This window comes from Drosophila biarmipes, chromosome 2R (assembly GCF_025231255.1).
Source record: "Drosophila biarmipes strain raj3 chromosome 2R, RU_DBia_V1.1, whole genome shotgun sequence".
NCBI classification, from domain to species: Eukaryota; Metazoa; Arthropoda; class Insecta; order Diptera; family Drosophilidae; genus Drosophila; species Drosophila biarmipes.
Window position 1 is genome coordinate 17,809,460 of NC_066615.1, and position 17,404 is coordinate 17,826,863.

General features: G+C 38.8%; 1 protein-coding gene across 1 annotated transcript in view; it reads left to right on the forward strand.

The window, feature by feature from the left end:
• The window catches only part of LOC108022568 (potassium voltage-gated channel subfamily KQT member 4), a 41,556-nt gene that overhangs the window by 1,022 nt on the left and 23,130 nt on the right, over positions 1 to 17,404 (forward strand). The gene's annotated exons all lie outside the window — the stretch shown is intronic.

The window sequence follows — 17,404 nt, forward strand, 5'->3', positions numbered from 1 at the left end:
TTAATCAAAACTTGCCTTTGGCCAAATGAAACGTTTGTTACCCTATGAAAATTTTGTCACCATAATATCTCATGCCATTTATCTCATTTGGCCAAGAAAATCCCAAAAAGACTTCTTATCGGAGTAATAAAAAATACAAAAATAGGACTCTAAACTCGAATTGACACTTTAAGATAAAGTTCTTGCAATACTTTATAATTTGTTTGCATTAGCTAGAGGCGCAATTTTCAGATGATAGTATTTCGCAGAACAACAGAAGTGGCATGTTGAAATTTTATTAATAATTAAAATGTTATTATTTTTTTTAGTCCATTTAAAATATTAAAATTAAATTTAAAAAAAACACCAAAATAATGTTAAAGTTGTTCTAAGTCTTGTCATAAAAACTAGATTTTCTAAGGGGAAGAAAACCCCAAATAATTATATTTTGTTTCACTATTAAAGCAGACGTCATTTTGTAAATGAGATTACCTTTGCTTTGCAACAAAGTATGAAAAATAGTTGACAAAACTGAGACAGAACTATAATGGACCATCCACAGGGTATTGAAACGTGTTGGATTCCTGGTCCGAAAAAGTATTTTCATGGGCCGAACGTGCTGGGGATTGTCAGCCGAGGGGAAGGAGATCCGAAAAACTGAAACTGAAACCCGGCCTATTGGGCGGGAATATTGCTCTGCGGCCCACGTGCCCTTTGCGGTTGTCAAACCAATTTACTTAGCCCCCTTTCAGACTTCTGGACTGCGATATGGCAATTACAACCGAAACAGCAGCAGAAACTGAAACGGAGACACAAATTTAAAGCTATGAAAACGCAGGGGCTGTATATATTGTATATACAGGGAGGGGATTGTGTACGTGCCTGAAATTATATCGCCTGGCTGACATCCAAATTGGGGACACAACTCCGGCTCTGCGGCAGATTGAAGGGTTAGGAATGACATTTGCATTTGGTAAATCAATTACCCACCACCCAGGGCCCAAGGCCGATTTCTGGGTGCCTGCACTTCACACGTTTGCACCCATCAATCAGACATCTGTTCATCTATACGGTGTAGCCCCCCGTCTTCGAAACAATCTGTTCGATTGGTTCCCGGCTAATCCCAGGGACAGTTCCATCTGCCGGCCTGGCTAGCCCGGCTTAGCTTCCTTGGCCATTTCTCAGTTGACAAATGTCAGGGATGTGGCCCACGGATGACCCCCAACTTCCCATTTCCCAGGCTATCTTTGTGCAGTAAAAAACGCAAAGCTCCCTTCTAAATGTAAACCCATGAAGGTCAAAAGTGGGAGTAATCAAGCCATGAATGGGGCAAAAAAAATATTTGGTTGTGGATTAATGCCCGCATTCATTGATTAAACCCACCAATGCATAGATACAGTAATCCCAGCTAAGTAGCCCTTGATAAAAACTAATGAACAAAAACTGTAGCTTTGACAGGGTTTTTCCTTCTTTTTTGGATTTTGGGGAAGCCAGTGCATTTGCAGTGTATAATAACGACTTTGACAACAAGTTCTTGCTCAGCGCAAAGCGAAAACGAACTTGTCAAACTGCATTCGCTTGATAAATGCGAATGACTCTGAGAGGAATCAATGTGTCGTTAACCAGAAAGCGAATTCAATTGGATTTCCAGCCAAGTTACCAAGTATTCGGTTACATGAAATCCCCATCGTCAGCACAAACCTATTTGGGTTAATCAAAACCCGTCAAAATGTTTAGCCCTTAAGCAATTTTTAATTGGTGGAGGAGGAGTAGCTGTGAAGAACTTTTGCATAATCGCATAAATCCAAAATCGATGATTCTACAAGCGAGGGTGGTTCGATGAGAAGGGTGTATAAGCACATTTTAATCAAACAATTTAATTTAAGATTCTGATGCCATAATGAAAAGCTTCATTCTATATAAATGAACTTGGCATGTCACATTATAATGTGAGTTATATGGGCAAAAAAAAATCTTCATTGCTATAACTATAATGAAAAGATTTTCATTTAATCAAATTACATTTATGTTTATAAGTGACTAGACTTTTTTCTGGCAAGTTCAAAGGAGAATTGAATGCAAAAATGTTTCTTAAACTGCTAAATTGAGCTTCTTAGCTAAATATTTCTTTTAATTTTACTTGGAATTAAATCTAAGGACAAAAAGCTTCATATGGCAAAAAGTAATCAGAATATTTTAAGCAATTTATGACTTGTAAAAGAAATATTTGCTAGCATATTAATGCAAGAAACTTTGGCAACATGGCGTAAATCAAAAATTAATGTGAGTTTTTCTCTTTGAGAATCCTGAATAATTTAACTTTAATCAACATGAATTTATACCAATAAAGTCTAGACCTTATTTATGACGATATTTGGAATGTCTGCCTTTTACAATTTAGGCCTGAGTTAAATCACATTACAAACATGCTTCGCCTTTATTAATCATGCTTAAATGCAGCTTAAAGAAAAAGTTTTTCGGGCCAGATGGAGGGTGAGTGGAAAATAAGTGGAATAAGACGTATTACCAGAAATTCTGGGCAGGATTCCACTGCTTATGGCCCGGTTTCCGTTGACTCGGCAACTATTTATCATCGGCAGTTACCTTCGGCTAGAATTAATTCACTTTTGTGCATTTGCCGCTGCATTCTTTGGAAAATTCTTGGGCAGGAAAAGCAAGCAAAAAGAGCCGGAAAACTTATGTTGAGGGAAAGTAAACTTTTGTTCCGGCACGAGTTGGAAAAGTCAGTTGAGAACAAAAAGTTCGGAAAGGAACTGCAACTCGGCGATTTCCCCCGTTCGCGCTGACCACAAATATCTCAGATGGTAATCCATTCGGTGATGCCCAATGGGGCATTAATTAATTTGATAGTCCTCGACTGTCAATTTTTGAAGTATTTACATAAATTCGACATTAATAAACCACGGGCATAATGCCCGGAAGGATCACAAATTGAGTGTAAAATTTTACGCACCATTTAGCAGGCCGAGTGAGGAGAGATTCTTTTAAGGTGAAATACGCAGGCCTTGGGGCTCTGCTGGGTTCGTAAAGCATTTAGCCCGACTGTCAATTACCCAGAAATAAATTATGAACACGCCCACACTCGTCTGCAGGGGGCGGGGAAATGGAACCAGGCCAGAAGTGAGGCCAAATAGACGTCTTCCTTCGGCGTCCTGCGTGTGCACATTCTATGCGTGTGTACATATCTGCAGACATTTTGGAATTATGCTGATATGTTCGCACATGTATACATCATTTTCGCTAGGAAAAGAACGCTTTAGCAACTCGCCTTTCCCGATTCCTTTTCCTCGCTTTTCCCCCCTCTTTTCCGGGGCCAAAGAGTTTCGTTCTCACTTAATTGTTGCCTCATAGCCTCCCCCCTGCATGCTCGCAGGATATGTCTCACAAAAGATGGCAGCCGGCAGAATTCATCTCGAGATGAAGCAACTTAAAAATTATTTTGCCAGAGCCACATGAAAAGCATTCGCTGGCATTTAAATGGTTCTACATCTCACATTACCCATCCATGGGCGAAACCCAGGGGAACTGCTCCCAGGAGTGTCGCCATTTCGGGTAAACACAAACCCTGAATATATTAGCCAAATCAAATTTATCGCGGTTTGCATATTTGCTGATTACTGAAAGGCCACATTCAGGGGAAATTTATAAATTATAAAAAAGGCGTTCTTCTTTTTCGGTAAATAAATTTAAAGTATTTAAATTACAATTAAGGCCAAAACCATGATGACTGAGGATTTTGTATTCCTTTTGTTGGGCACTTTATTTTTTTGTATCCATTAAAGGATAAGTTACTTTATATTCATCATAAAAAGGTAATTATCGTTTGAGGTTTTAAGTTGGACATAAATAAGTATCTTTAGCTTACAGCATATTTATTAAAATTATGTTTGCACTCTAAAGCATATTTTATAAATATATTTTCTGGTATGTTTTTGGCCTACACCATCTAATAATATCTATCATCTTTATTAAAATATCACACAATTTATAGCTAGAAGAAAAAACGTAGGCAAGCACTTTGGCAAGGGAGAAAGTTCCATTTCAATATGGATATCGAATGGCACAGATACATTTCGCCCTTCGCCAGCCGCCTTCAATAATATAAAATATTCACTTTGGCATATGGCCGGGCTTATGCCCTTTCTCCACCTGATGCTTTCTGGGAGTATAACCCCAGCACATGTAAATAAGAGCCTTAGACTTCAAAATCGCTGACAGGGTGGCGAGGCTGGAGACGGAGGGGCTGCTCCTGCCTGGATTTCCTTCACCTTTTTTTACGTCGTAGCCGTCATCTTGGTCTTATTGCCAGCATTTTGTAAATGAATAGAAGCCCACATGCACACACAGATACACACCTACACTCGCCTGGGCCCAACACTTTATGTTTGTTTACAATTTCGTTTCTCTCTTTTTCGCCTGCTCTTTGCACATTTGCATGTGTGTTTATACGGGCCAACACAGATACTCACACACACACACACACAGCGACTCGTGTTTATTTGTTATTGTTAACCTTACCTCAAACACATTTTTATGACATTCAATGGCAGCAGCAGCAGCACCAGCAGAATCAGCAGCACCAACGCGGCGTATACGTAATTATGTCGATGACGTCACACGTCGCTAGTTGAGCAGCCATCAAATTTCCCTGTTGCAAGTTCCAATTTCCAAGTTAATTTCCATCTTAGTTTCGGCCCGCCAGAACTTCTGCGGGGCAACTTCAAAGCTATTTGCCTTGATGAATGAAAACTTTTTACGTTGTCGGCTTTTGCGGCCAGGAAAACCCTTCACAAACATTTAAGGGGTAGTTTGGGGGCTGGTTTTGACGTGGTGGGTGGTGCTCTGGGTTCCCCCCTCGCGTCTCGCTGCCTTCGCTGAATTTTCAATATAATTTTCCCATCATTTTGCACGAAATTGAAAATTTACGCGCAACTTTATTTTCGGTTTTAATTTGTGTGGCGATATGCCTTTTCCTTTTACAGGCCCTTTGGATGAGACACACCCTGTCATAAACAGGGTGCTGCATACACTTAGGAAAATGATTGATATATCTTAAAAATGTACTTTTAAGTTATAGAAATTATAAGTTATCATCATTGCTGACGCATTTCTTTTCATTAACATTTTGGAAAACAAAAAAGGGTTTCAAAGGATTCTAAGGATTTTTAACCTATTAAAGTTATATTTTATTAGGATTGTAAATTATATTTAATTTAATTATTTATTTAGATTTATTTAGATTTAAAATTTATCTTACATAAAATATCAAAATAATAGATACTTTACATGTAATTTAAATGTTTTAGTAGATACCTAACCATTTTTTTCACCAATATCTTATGACACGTACTTTTTAAAAATTTTTTTTTTTAATTGAATTTTTCCAGGACCAGTGCTATATTTATTTTCCAAACCTTTATATAAACTGTTGTTCGGCCTTTTGGCTTCCTCACAAATCACTTATTTTAATGATGTGGTGATTTCATAAATATTCGGTAATAGTTCTTATAAGCTCTTAACTTAGGATTCAATCTCGTTGACGACAACACGCAATTGCTCCAAATTTGTTATTTTCTCCGGGTGCCTAATCATGTGTGTGTACTTATCAAAATTTGCATAAAACACTTGGGGAGTGAGACCGGCAGGGGGCTCCAAATTTATGTTCAATTGTTATCAGATTGATTTCCTCCCGCGTCCCGGAGGGAGGGGGGTGTGCAATTTGTATAATTGATTTAACATTGCGTGTGCCCGAGAGTCGCGGATATAGCTCTTAATTGGGAAAACTCCGGGGTTTTCCCAGCCCAGGCAAATAGGTTAGCGAAAGTCATCGGAATTTCACCTCGGCGAAATCTACATAATAACTTGCAAATGTTGACGACTTTTAGTTCGCGGTGGTGCTCAGTCCTCAGTCCTGATTCGTGACACATTTTTGTTTTCATTCCTGTATTATTATACTGCTGTTGGGGGGCTCTTTTGTTTGGGAAGTCCCGACGCGAAGAAGCCAGCGATAAGGCACGTCTGGAATTGGGTCGTGTTTTGCTCAAATGTTCAGGGCGAAACTTTCCTTTTCCCCAGCCAGGCTCGCACTTTTATTAGCCCGTGGCATGGCATTCCGCTGACTTTGACCGAAGTTACTGCTCCCAGCTATATGCTCCACTTTCCCTGGCCGAATGTGATGGAGCAAACAATAAAATGTGACATTTCCCTGCCAAAATTATTTGCTTTTCGCTCTAGGTCGCGGACAATTGTTTGTTGGCCGGAAAAAAAGGGAAATGGGACAGGAAACTGGGTGGACGCAGGCCAACCCTTCCGAATTGGGACGCAACAAAATGTGTGGCATACTTTTAGGCGCCAGAAAGGACGAAACGGTGGCGAAAAGCCAAAGAATAAGGGCTGAAATAAGGCTTAGCACTTGTGGGATTCCTATTGAAGTTCTTTTGACGAATTGCCGTGGAAATTGTACTCGGAAAATAATTAAAGCACTTTAAATCAATTCAAATAGACATCAAATTGTATAAAAGAAAATCTTTCCAATATGCATTTATTTGTACAAGAACAACTAGCTTGATATTAGTTGGAAGCACACAAATCGAAAACAATTTGTCTGTAGAAACAATAAAAACTAAAATAAACCATATATTGCCCCACATTCTTCAATAAAGGCATTTATTTCTTGCTGCAGAAACTAAGCTCAAAAAGAAAAACCTTAAAGGTAAACTTTCGTTTTTAGCTTTCTGCCCTAAACGAAATAGTTTCCAAATCCGAATACAAAGCCCTCATTTTCTGGGCACAAGAGAGCTGTAATTAAATTGCCAAAAAGAGCAGCGAACATGAAATAGAAACCCAAAAACAGAGTTGCAGCGTTCGACACGAAAGCAATTTCAGAACTACCTATTGTAGCGGCCATCCATAAAATATGAAACATGGTAACTAAACAGGAGAACCACTCCAGTGGGCGGTGGGCGGTGGGCGATGGAAAATGAGTAACTTTTGCCACATTGCGGCCGTAATAAATGCAGCATTGAAAAGTGCACTTGAAGCGCCGCGCATCGATATTTCGAAAAATAATGCCAACACTTCAATGGAGTCGAGACCACCAGGCACTTTCCACTTTGCACTCTCTACCTCTTGCTTTCCCTGACCTGGCACCCATATAATTTCCCTTCGCCCCCATGCAACATTTTCCGGCTTCCGTGAGATACGGATCACGGATGGCACGTGAAAAAGTTTGGGATTGAGGTCCGAAACCCGAGCTTAAATAACTTTAATAATAACATGTGGCGCTTCGGTTTCATGGACAGCATTTTTGTGAAAGCATTTTGCAGCGAGCTTATTTTATAAGCTGGTTTTTAAATTCTTCATTCTTGTTATTTAAAGGCTTCCGCAAAATCCAGTTTCAAATGCCCTCAATGCTCCGATAAATAAGTAGATTGCATTGCACTTTCTTTACAAATTGGCGAAAAACCTTGCCTGGTTTTCGATAAACGAACAAAGAGCTGGATGCTCCAATTGCCGTGTCTCTGTTGATATTGATTAGGCCTACGAGCCTGATAAATTCATGAGTCTCGCAAATTAGAGAGTTCTGGATCTCTACTGCTGCACACTTTTCCCCGGCAAACAATGGGCTCAGCAAAAAGAACCTCAAGCTGAGAACGTGCCACGACTTCACCGGGTTCCCTTGAGAACCGCCGCACTTTCCCACCCCCCGGCTTAAGGACCTGCTCAATCCATCCCCACACACAAACTTACCCTTACCCTTCGCAAAAAGTTTCCCTCACTCGGGGAGCTCGTCATGGGGTACATGTATCTGGAGCACAGATTCCATATACATTCAGATGCGACTCTGTCACATTTGGAATACAATTAAGAAGTACTCAGTTGATTTATTTAATGCATTGCAATCGGTTTCAATTTGCCAGCCAGCAATGAGCTTTAATAGCTACAGTACTCTTATACTCATTTAATTGCCCCCATTTCTATTCAAATTTGGGCATTATGGCATAATTTATATACACAATTGTTAGTGGCACAATGAGACATCAGTTCATTGTGTTGCCAGCTTTGTTTGGGCATTTATTTCGAATTGGTAATCCAATTAGAAGCGGAAAATCAGATTCATTTAGGGTTTTCCGTCAGCTAGGTAATTTGAAATATTTAATTTAAAGGGATCTCATCTAATGAAGTTATTTCGAATGAATTAGTTTAGGTTATTGGATAAATAATTAAACTTTATCGATATTATTTTATTTTTTAAAATCATATCATATCATAAGAATTTTTAAGGAAATAAAATGTAGTTCATTTATTTTTCCTGTTAAAAATGCCATATTTTTATACTTTTTCTATGTCAAAAACAGTAGAAAGAAAAGTGGAGGCCGGTTATTGAATTTAAGCTAAAATATGCATAGAAACTACCGTGTGCTAAATTCACACAGAATAATTTAGCTGCTAATCCCTCCCAGTGGGCCTACAAAACGTAGCAAAGTGGGCCAAAAATCGCGAGAGTGGCCAATCGCATATTGAAAGGGCATTTCCGCTTCGTTGGCCGCCCGGTGATCAAATGGCATTCTTGTACTTGATGTTTTTTTACGCTTCTTGCCAAAGTTGCCCCTTTCCCCTGGCTCCTTTCGACCAGGAAAACAGGAATAGAGCGTTTCGTTAGCTTCAAACGAGCATTTCGGGCCCGCCAGCAAAAAGCTGTTCATAAATTGCATGTTGGCTTTTGTGTTGGCATGTCGCTGCCGAGGACCCCGAGGACCTCGAACGCCCCCATCCTCCTGGTGGATGCGGATGTGTGCCGGCGTGTACTCCATTTGGTTTTTTAATAGACCCTGCTCGCATTTAAACTGTTATGCCTGGCCTGCTGCGATGGTCTGCTGCGGACTGGGCACAAAGGACCCGGCTCCTCCTGGCTTTATCGTTTAAGCCAAATCAGTGTCGAGCTTTGGCACATATTCCTGCCTCAGGTAGGTCTGTGTGTGCGCAATTCCTACTAGAATCGATGGCTTGAGCTGCCAACTTTGGTATAAATTTACAATTTCAGTGCCTGCCCACGGGATCCGGAGCACCATCCATTTCAGGTAATTCCCTCGGCCGCCGTGGGCGTTCCTCACCGGCAATTAGCACTACCCTACACGGACACATATTAATCGTTTCGTTCAGCCGCTGTAATTAAAAGCCAGTTAATTAGTAGAGTTTAAGCAAGTGCAAATATTAAACTAGAATTCCCTTGATTGCCCACACAAAGTTAAATATTAAAAACCCATTCGGTGCGGTTAATTAGCAAAGGTAAATAAGAACTGTGTGTATATAGTATGTAGAGTTCATAACATTTAATTTTCGACCGATTGCTAAGTGGCGTGGGCAGAATTCGATAGCGGCCAATGTGCTAAGTGATTTATATTGACGATTAGAATCGAACTCGCACTGAAAACAAACATATGAGGCATTTCTAGTCGGGCCGTTCGATAACGTTTATATAGCCTCCATTACGGAGTGACAAATGACGTGAAGATAGGACTTTGAGGTGATGGAGCACTGAAAATAATTTATAACCATTAAAAGATATCTAGCCGTCTAACCACAGCCTATAAAACGCTAGTTCAATAGTAGTTTCTCCTAAGATAAGGCTATTTTTCCTGGGGATACCAAGGCATACCAAGCTGGAAAATGTTTGGGAGAGGATTATCGATTTCATACTCTCTATTATCTGAGTAATAGTTATGATAAAAGCCATTGGTAGTCTATTATGGTTGGTAATAACAGTATTGAAAGCGGCTTTATTTAAGATAGTTCACCTACTGTTATACTCCTTAGAACTCGAATATGCATTTCGTTCAATTACCCATATATCATGACAATAGAATATCATGAATCAAAAATATTAATGTTATTTTGTTACAATTTTAAAGGGTATTGAAAACCGCATTATTTTATAAAAAGAATTGAATTTAAAATATAATTGTTATTTTCTTGCAATTTTAAGGGTAAATGTTACCATTAAGACTTGTTAGTAACTCCCTTTTAGTAATTGGATAATATTAGCCTAAAAGTAAAATACCATGAACTAAAAACATTACATTTATTTTCATAAAATGTCAAAGGGTATTTAAACTTCTGCACCTTTAATTCTTAGAAACATGAATTGTTCTGAAATTGCTTATTCACACAGAGGAAACCATTCAATTGATTTTCCGGGATCTCAGGAAACTAGAAATCCTCATTCTCAGGAGACTCATTAAGCATACCAATGTATATATATATATGAATATTTCGGTTAAGTATGTCTTTGATGAAAATAAACCATTATTATTGGCCGTAAATAGGTGTAATTTAAAAATATTGAGACAACAAAAAAGGCGCCACAAATAACATAAAAACAATTACCAAAACAAACAAAGGTTAACAAAAAAAGTGCAATTCAATCATAATGAAATGAAATGCCAGGCAAACAAATTACTCAATTAGCAAACGAAATATATTTCGCCAGCATATCGCGTTAATGAGTGCCAGCATTTGGCATTGCCGGAATTAACTATTCATTAATTAAAAAGCCACAGCACACACACTGTCTGAGCTAGTTGCAGCAATTAAAATGAATTTCCACCGGAAATGGAAAAGTTCACAGTGTGCACTAGTGTTGTTCTCGAATGGCTTTTCTGCTGACTGCAACACATGACGTATACGCAATGCGGTCACAGTTATTATTGGGTTGGCTAAAACACGTGTCACTCTCCATGGGTGAGTGGGCCAAGAGGCGGCAGGACACGTTTTCAAGTGTTTATTAGAACTATTCCCCTGTGGTTTCAGCCTGCATTGTTATGGCTGGCTGTTAGTTATTAGTGCAGTTCGCTGTACGTCCTTTGGCTTCTGGTTTTCGGTGTACAAGTATAGCATTTGGCTTTTGTTTCTCCAGTTGGTCGTTATTGCGGCTCGTTGTGTCAAGGGTTGGCGACAAATTTCCACGGCACTCTCCCCCTTGAAGCCTCCTCGTGGCTGCCAAGGGGTGCTTCCTCTGACATTGTTAGCCGCGTTTCTGCACATTTGTTAGCGCCATCAGAGCGGCGGCGGAAAATAGTTCAAAGGGAAAATGCACCAGCAGGCAATATTTTTGGCTTGGTTTCATTAATTTGCATATTTAGCAAGTCACTCGAGCGGCAAGCCAGCGCACTTTCAATTTCCTCCGCAGGTTTCCCCAGCTTTTCCGCACTTTATTTATAGCCAGCCAGCTAACTGCACTCCTGCGCTCATCAAAATTCACTGTCGGAAGTGGTTTCGCTGCCAAAGGAAATCTGCACTTGACTCCGTTTGTTGTACTTGGCCATTAGAAATCTGCATAAATACGGTATATACAAAAACAGATAAACATATATAAGCAGCTGTATGGCCAGGATGTTCCCCGGCAGATTGCTTCTGCACTGCGGCGTCGGCTTATGCAAATGACCCCAGCCAGCTATCTATCATAGGTCAGCAGATTATGCTAATGTCCAGGTTCTAGATACCCGAGGATGGGAATCGGCATGGCAAACGTATCTATTTCAATTTTCCCTAAACCCTCATCGGCCCAGGAATCTTGAATAGTTTGGCCTGCCTGCCGATAAGCTGAAGCCAAAGTCATCACATTGGCATTCAGAAGTCAATTAGTGAACGCCAGAATAAACAAATCTACGATGATGGCAAGTCCGGCTAATAGTCGCTTTTATTAACTTAAATGTTTTCGATCTCGTGCTCTTTGGTTGAGATTGAACTTAATTATCTGCATAGCTACAAGGTTGTTAAAAATTCCAAAGATATATGCTAATATTTAAAACCCTTTTTATGTGCAAATACTTTAGCTACATACTTATATATATTTTTACAACATTAATTGAAAAAATATATAAGAAAGGATACATTATAAATATAAGAAGGATACATTAAACTCTTTCTTGGACTACAAAATATAATTTATTAAAAATGAATGATTTCTTTAAATTGTAAAAATATCTGTTTAATATAAAGATATTAAAGTTTCTACTTTATTTTTGTCAAAACATTTTCAAACATATGCTTTTTGATATCTATAAATTTAATGGATATTTTTATTCACTTCAACAAAAATGTTGAAAAAATAATTTAAATGCATGAAAAAATACTATTTTTTAGGTCTCTGCATTTATTTCCTAAACGACATGTTATTATAATCAATTATAATGGATTATCCAAGCACTTACTCTTAATGGGATATCTATCAAAATTGATTACCGCTCGAAAAGCAAAGAAAACGTTCGATAGATTTGACTTAAGCGTCGAACAAGCTGAAATCTCCTTGAAAGTTCTGCAAGAAAAACTTTCGAACTTATGCTTCGCTGGCTTGGAGGGGCTGGGGCAGAGATTTTGGGTTGCACAGCGAAAACAATTATTATCAGTGAATTTTCATTTTCACTTCCGGCCCCTGCAGTCGCCCCTTTCCGCTTCTCATCTTATTCTTAACCTCGAAATCAATTATTCCCAGTTCGTTTAAATCATATTAATTATAAATTGCGTATAACGAAGCGAGGCAAAGCCGCTTAAAGAAAGGGAACCGAAATGCAAATTTACTCAGAAGCCGGCTGAATTTCTGATTACTTGACTTGCATTTCAAATTCTCTCGGACCGGGCTTACGAAAAAAGTTGTTAGGCCAAGAACTTCGAACATGGAAATGCAATGCGGCCCCGTTAAATCAGCTTAGACCGATTTTTCCGCACCCCAAAATCCGGAGAATGTGCAAGCATAAGAAAACCCTAATCGGATTAGAGTTTGGCAAACTTCAGGTAGACCAAATGATTACCGAGAGCTAGACGAAAAAATAGTTGGAAAAACCGGGGTGCGCCACATGGAAAACTTTTGGGGTTTTCCAAGCACTTGAAAAAAAGTTTAATTGAATCAATGAGTGAGTAAAATGAACTGAAATCATGTTCAAGTTTTAGTAGATTAGAATTAATTGTAACGTATTAAATAAAATTATTTAAGCAAATGGGCTCAGGTTGTTAGTATCCATTTGATTTTTGTAACTATTATCGATTTCAGGTTGATTTCTATTTGAATTGTGAATTGAAGGGAATTTTTATATATTTCTATTTGAATTTGTATATAATTAAGATACAGTTGATAAAATAAAATATGTGATAATGCAACTTAGTTTATTTTCCAATATTTAAATTGTTTTAAACTATCATTACGTTATAAGCTGTGTAAGGGACCTTTTTTTAAGAGCTTATAAAAAAACATATAATTTAATTGAGATATTTAAACTGCATTTTGATGTGGTCTATCGATTTGATTTTAAAATTATTATCGATTTCAATTAGTCTGAAGTTAACAAAAAGATCTATTTATGCATCTACATATAACCTTTTTAAAGGCTTTAATATGAATATATTTTATCTGAAGGTCTTCAAATATGTTAGTGCAATTGAACATATTTTAAATTGTTCATTACCAACCATACCAACTTATTGCCATTGACTTAAACCGCTTTTTTGTTTGTGCACTATCAATTTGATTTGGGGAATTGTTGGCCATCGAACGGCAAACATTCTGCCGGCTCTGTCGGAGCACTCGAGTGTGGCATCAGTTAATTTTGGAATCTGTCAAAAAGCATTCAACGAATTAAACCCAATTGGCACAGCCACCACAGGGAGAAGGAGTTCCCGCAGCCGGCAGGCAAATAAACATGGCACATGACACTGGATTACATTTCATTTCATTTCACATTTCCCATTTCCCCCACAAAACCACCCACGAAAAGGGGTGGCAGACAGTGGCGGAAAAGCCAAACTGGCAAAATGGCAACTGGCACACTGGCAGCAGTCAGGTGGCGCAGAGACTGCTAAATTTTCAAGTGCAGCCAGGCAGCAGCTCTTTTAGGCGCAGCTCGTGGAAATTGGACATGAAAATGAAAGGCGCCGAGGGGAAGGCGGGGGGTGAGCGGGAAAAGCGGGGAAAGCAGGGAAAAGCGCACGGAACGTGGCAGTAATGCAGCAGCAAGTGGCACAAGTAGCAGCTGCCACATTTTGCTGCAGAACGAAACAAGACCAGACTCTCCAACGAACTTGCAATGCCCTCGGGGAAATGGGGGACCCAAATTAGATGACCACAGCTTGCCGGGTCAAAGCAAAATCTGCACACTTCAAAAAGTTAATAACGAAACATATGACCATAATAATATAAAACAACAGAAAGGAAAGGCATCTTCATTTAAGAAAAGCCAAGGAACACTCTTTTATTTTCTTAAAAAAAAAGCATAGCTGTATAGACCTGTTAAATCTTAAGCCATTATAAAAAATATAGAAAACCATATAAAAATAAAGCTATATTATTATAATTTTAAAATTAAAATGACACGGCTTTTTTAGGCTTACAAAAAATGTTTTGTCTGTAAAAATCAGCTTCATTTTTTAAGTTTAAATAAAAACTTATGAAAAGTTATGATAAAAAAATTTTAACATTATATTCCCTTTTTAATAATAAAAATGATATGCCAAGAATATATAGTCCCTTCAACAATATTCAATACTATTTAAAAAGTTAAAGTATTTTATTTAAATATTGTATGAACAATATTTAAGTGAATTAAAATTATTTAGGGGAGCAAATTGCTTTTTCTACCTATCTAAGCTCAACATTTCCTATGATTTTTATCAACTTTCGTTTGTAAGAACTTTTCCCTCATCACCATCAAAAAGTTGCATCAATCACCTTCTGGCCAATAAACTCTACATTAGTTGAGCAAAAAGCCAACTTAGTCCAAATAATGTCAACGAAATCGCTGAAAGTCATCACCGATGAACACTTTTTCCAATCGCTGATGGACTTTTATTTTCGCCAAGCCATCGAGCGAATTAGCCGGTACATTTAAATTCCCAGCGAATAGATGAGGGATTTAAGCCGGCAAACAAAGAATATTTATGGCAGAAGTTTCCAAGTGGGAGGAAAAGCAGCGGGGTCCTAAGCCGACCAGTGTTCCCGGCTACCCCGACGGACTTTAGAGTGCCCGGGAAAGGCGGAAAATGTACCGTGGCCCACTCTAAGTAGTTCGTCTGCCCTTCCGCCGCCCAAGTGTCAAAGCGTCGCCAGCCGCAAGTGTAGCATACTTTTCGAGCGGTCAGGCCGCATGTATTATGTATATATATCTCTGCATATTTATGTGGCCTAGTCCGGGTGGGGGATTGTTTCGTTTTCGTTTGCGAAATGAAAGAAAATGCTGTTTAATGTGCTTTTTATTATTTACATCCGCGGCCCGAGGAGCCGGGCAAACAGCCCCTAACAAGCAGGCAGCCGCCCCCTTTGCCACTTTTCCTCTAACCGCAAACTCATCAACGTTTCTTTATTTTTCTGCATTTTCCCCTCTTTTCCCATGTTTTTCTTTTTATTTTGTGGCCCAGTTCCGGCTGCGAGGCTTTCATTTCTATGCAAATTCTCAATGCCGCAGGCGCAAAATGCTTTTATTGTATTTAGCAAAATTATTCACGCCAAACTAACTTTTGTCAGGCCCCAAAAAAAAATGCAGGGGAAGTTCATATGTCTTGGCTTTGTCTTGATTCTCAGCAGACGCCACACATTTTTAATAGATCGAATTGGTCTTTGTGGCAATGAACACCTCCCCTTTCCCGAGGCGTCTTGGCTTAATTTCCATCGAGGTGTTCCGGAAGAGCTGACATGTGCTTTGAGCTTTTTTGATTGCCGGCAATCAAGTGTAATGACAAACAGTGCAAATATTTTCTCAAATCACTCGGTCGCCCCACGAAAAACCCGCCATAATGCACCAAGAACGGGGAAATAGCAATAAGTCGTGCGAAAATCAAATCAATATTATCGATCCCCGCACTCAAGCAATGCAAACACAATATATCCATAACTATAAATGATTCCCCATGATAAAATTATATAATGGTTTCCTTGGAAGGAGGCGACAAGGATTCGTCAGTCGAAAGGAATCAAAGGGGCTGCTAGGGAAAGTCAGGATATAGGTCCTAAAAAATATCCTGTATTTCTATTTTAATAATAGTTTTTTAAAATGTAATTAAAGCGCAAGTCTTTACAACATGTATCTACGCATTTATATTAAGTTTGTAAAAAAGATACATTTGCCATTCCAATAAAGCATTTGGTGACTTACTACTTATTGGTTATCCAATCTATTTAATTTAATTTTATATCTTTTAGCCTGCTGGATTACTGTATTAATAACCAAAGTCTTTACAACATGTATTTATGCAATAAAAGCAATCTATTTAATACCTTCTAATATCTATAAGCCTGGTAGATTTCTGTGTTAATAACCAATCTATTTAATATATTTGTATACCTATAAGCTTTTTGGATTTCAGTTCTAACAATCTAAATGTATGCTATAAATTGAAAGCAATCCTCGTAACCCAGACCTATATAGCTACATAACCTATCGAGCCCTGTTAATTAATTAAACGAAGCTATCTAAACGAACTAATTGAGGGCTGGCTACCGCAACCTGTTGTCCCGCCTGCCGCCCACCTGCCAACTTATTGCACAACCTGACATCCCCCTTAAGCGACGGCGAAATCTTAATTGTCAATCAATTTCAGCTTATTTAACATTCATGATCCGAGTGCGAGTATCTAGAGGAATGGACAATGTGGCCGAACGGCAATGAACGCGGAAATTTGAGCTCAAGAGATGCCGCCAATTCCTGGCAAGCTCTCTCTTACGTAACCCGAGTGGCACTATGAGATACTATAGGGTTCTACAAGATACTATATGGTGTGGCTCTATATGGCGACGGTGCATGCATATCGGGGTACATGGTGCATGGCTGGCAGCGACAACGTTGCGTATGAGCAACTTTGAATAATTAACTCACTTCAATGGCTGCCAAGCGTTGCTGCGCTGGGTCCTCCATTCCCTACATATATATCCATATCTATAGATACATTCTCCCTGTACCCTCGATATATCTCGGTTCCCGTCTCCTGATGTGGAACGTAATAAAGTGACAGGGGGGAAAGTGCGCGGGTGAGTGCTGGAATATTTTGCTGACAATATAAATTGCATTTTGGCCATTGTCACTTGGCCCAATAACTTGGCAGCGAAAAAGTTCCAGCAACAACATGCCCAAAACCATAAAATAGTTGAAATATTTTTTAATCAATTTGGCAGCGGGTGACCTTTAAAAAGTTTCGATTTTAAGGAAAATGTGTAAATGGTCTTGCACTTTACACAAGTCAGCGAGGCGGAGAAATTTTCCGATTGACTGAGGCCAGGGAAAATCTAATTATTAAATTCTTCTAGGGCAATATTGACTTTTGACTGTGGCAGAAATGTAATGAAACTTTAAAGAAAATTTAAGTAAAATATCTAGGGATTTTAAAGTGAAACTATTCGGCAAAAAATATCATTTCAAAGCTG